A 3,417-nucleotide genomic window follows, 5' to 3' on the forward strand; every position below is an offset into this window, starting at 1 on the left:
GTAAAATAAAATAAATAAAATACACAGTTTATATAAAGTAATCGGCAAACACTGTGGAACCAAATAAATAAGAAACAAATGTTTAAAAAAACATCCAGTTAATAGGCTTTTCAAAATGTAAAATATTGCCAAACAGGCGCCTTTGCATTTTTTTTCTAAACAATCTTCTGGCATCGTCTTGTCTTTCTCACCTCACTCTTGTCAGTCTGCTCGACTCACTCTCCTCACGTGATAAACTGAACTAGGCTAAATTATTTTTGTTACTATAAAAAAATCTAAACGACGGTGGGGGGCGGTGCTGCGGTAGGCAAATGACGTAACCGGTGTTGCGGCTTAACACCGGTATAACTGAAAACACCGGCTATCGCAGCAAGCCTATTAAGAAGCTGCTTTTCAAAGAATTACATAAAACAATTAGATATTAGCATTGTTTGCATTATTTCCCTTGTTGTTTAGGCAATTGTTTGGCTCACCTAAGAGCTTTGCTGTATAGCATGTTTGGTCATATATGGTCAGTCAAGAAATGTTTTGCAAGTGTAGTATTCCAAATCATGGGAAATTTAAAGTAATATAAAATTTTAACTGTTGCTTTGGGACAGTAGGAAACAAGCCAATGTAGACCATAAAAGGAATAAAAACGTTAAAGACTCTTTTAACTGATTTAAATGTGTAAGTATATGTCTACAGTAGTGGTTCTTCAGCAAACTTCCAAGGGGCTGCAGGATGACTTAAAGGGGTCATATGATGCGATTTCATTTTTTCCTTTTTCTTTGGAGTGTTACAAGCTCTTGGTGCATAAAGAAGATCTGTAAAGTTGCAAAGACTAAAGTCTCAAATCCAAAGAGATATTCTTTAAAAAAGTTAAGAGTCAACCACGCCTACCTAAAATGGGTCGTTCTAATACGCCGCCACATGTCTACGTCACGATGTGGGAAGATTTGCATAACGCCGCCCAAATGTTCACGCAAAGAAAGAAGGCGTAACTTTTATTCTCGCTGTAGTATTGTTGTTGCCTCCTCCGCCATGTTGTGAAGGCGCTGTGTGTTTCGTTGTGAAAGCAAAACTACTTTGTTTGGCCTTCCAAAACAGGACGATATCCGCTTCGTCATGCTATGTGCTGTGTGAATAAAATATCCTCAAACAAGCATTTTTTTTTATATAGTCACTCTTTTATAGTGCTGGCCATCTCAAGCATTAAACCACACATGCAATTACGTTCACCAATCACCACAATGGCTATTTGCTTGCATTTCTGAAAGCGGTAAGTAGCGAACCGTGACTCTTGAGCCTAGGCCATCTCCCCCTACCCTCGTCTACCAACTACCAGCCTAGCTTACGGTGTCCTCTTCTAAAAGTCATCTTTGACAATTCCACCTCTGAAACAAGAGGCTATCCAGCCTTAAGGCAGACGCACACCGGACGACATGTGCAGCCCTGCACCGTGCCGCACCACGTCTTTAAAATTTCCACATATTGTTTTCCATGACTGTATGCACACCGGCGGCACCACCGGCGACTGTCCGCGGATCCCGACTCCGGGCGCGGTTCATAATCCTGCCTCGCCACAGAGCGCCTCAGCGCCACTCATATTATTTTCCATTAAATTACATTATATTTGTCCCAAATTATTGTTAATGTACATAATGACTTCATCCTATGTCCGATATGCGACCGCAACAAAACAGCACAGTGAGAGTGACTGATATTACCAAAATAAAGCAGCTAAATTTAAGTCAAATGCAAATCCTCATTACAAATATCTGCACTTCAGCGGGCAAAACGTACAGACACTCCCTCCCATCGCACAAAACCAACAAATGTAATGTGTTTAAGACAACACATCATGACAGCGCTGACACAAAACAAATTAGCGACAGACACTTCATGACAAACAAGCAGTGTTTATAATAAATAATATTATTATTGGCTCAGCGGCCTAGTAAATGTCCTCACTTACGTTATTTGCGGCTTCCATCGTGACGTGAATAATAGCTAGGCAACAGGAAATAGACTAACTATTTTACCCGTGGAATTTTTTCTCTGGTGCTGTTTTGCGGTGTTAGTAAATTCACCACTTAATTTTGAGTTAAAATATGTTGTTTTGTAATGCGTTACTGCCAACACTGTTTATCAGCTATATATATTTTTTTTCCGAGAGATCATAAAGTTAGCCCTCTGTAATTTCATAGCTGGACCACGAATCTCAGAGCCGCAAACGCTAAGCGGAAACATTAAAATATGGAGAAAATGGGCGGTGTTAATAAGTCCATTCACTGAATACGCAGATTTGAAGAGGTTTTTTTTTTCACAGAAGTTGTATTTAAATTAATACTTTTAATTAATAAAATAAAATCAAACCAAATAATCTAACTGTAAACTTAAAAAAAATCATATTAATTTCCCCCCTCAATAACTGTTGTTTTTATTGAAGAACTCTTCAATGTTCTTGAATCACAAAATTAATCAGTAATAAATGAATTAGTTCATTTATTATATCACTGTATCACACTACATTTTATGTTGGGTCATGATGAATATGTTTAAAATGTTAGCTGTACCTCCTGCTAAGTTTGGTCCTGTTTGGATGAACGCCATACTGGCCAGATGTTTCACTACCTGTCTGAATATTTTAGTTTACAAATAAAAGCTTTAGGCCAGTGGCGTAAGGGTCTGCACTTAGACTCTTCAGACATGTCACATCGGAGCATGTGGGAAAAGAGATACACAGAGAGCACAGGTAGATGGAGAAGGAGAGAGAGATGGGGACGAAATACTTTCTTCACACAGGTTTGTCCCGGATAAGTCTACCAGTATTAGGGCTGAAACGTGCAGAAGTGCTCTGTGGATCTTTCTTGAGAGCGAATAATGCAGTAGGGGCTATGCAGCCTGTCCTGCCCCCTGATAAGACCTCGATAACTCTCTAATTCACCCCATTTATTCCTGCCCTTCGAGAAATCTCCCTTTGAAACCCCATATCACTAAACTATATTTTAGTGAAATTTCCTCTCAGTAGTTCTGAGATGCAAAGAAAAGACCTTTGCTTTTCCCATTTCTTTGATGTTTGTTCATTTCAGTAGCTTGTGACACGTTTCATTTTCAACCTGACAATGTGTTACCCTGTCAAGACTTGAAAATCTCTCTCTTTCAATCACTCAAAGCTTAAGATGCAGGAATATTATTTATTTTTCTCTTTCTTTTTTTAGTCATCTGGATAATATAGGGTACATTTTATGTTTGTATCACTTTTAAAGGGGTCATTCACCCCCCCAAAATTTTTTTTATTCACAAATAGCTATTTCGCCTGAAAAGTATTTTAGAGCTTTGCATATCCTTTTAGAATAATATTAATTATAAAATTTTCCATTATCTTTTTGGGTCTGGAAATTACAATTTAAAAACTCCCTCATATAGAGTACC

General features: G+C 38.2%; 1 protein-coding gene across 1 annotated transcript in view; it reads left to right on the plus strand.

Annotated features, from left to right (window-relative positions):
- The window catches only part of LOC107733123 (Usher syndrome 2A (autosomal recessive, mild)), a 209,374-nt gene that overhangs the window by 22,399 nt on the left and 183,558 nt on the right, over positions 1 to 3,417 (plus strand). The gene's annotated exons all lie outside the window — the stretch shown is intronic.

The sequence above is a fragment of the Sinocyclocheilus rhinocerous genome, unplaced genomic scaffold (genome assembly GCF_001515625.1).
Source record: "Sinocyclocheilus rhinocerous isolate Xijiao unplaced genomic scaffold, SAMN03320098_v1.1 scaffold8, whole genome shotgun sequence".
In the NCBI taxonomy this organism is placed as follows: domain Eukaryota; kingdom Metazoa; phylum Chordata; class Actinopteri; order Cypriniformes; family Cyprinidae; genus Sinocyclocheilus; species Sinocyclocheilus rhinocerous.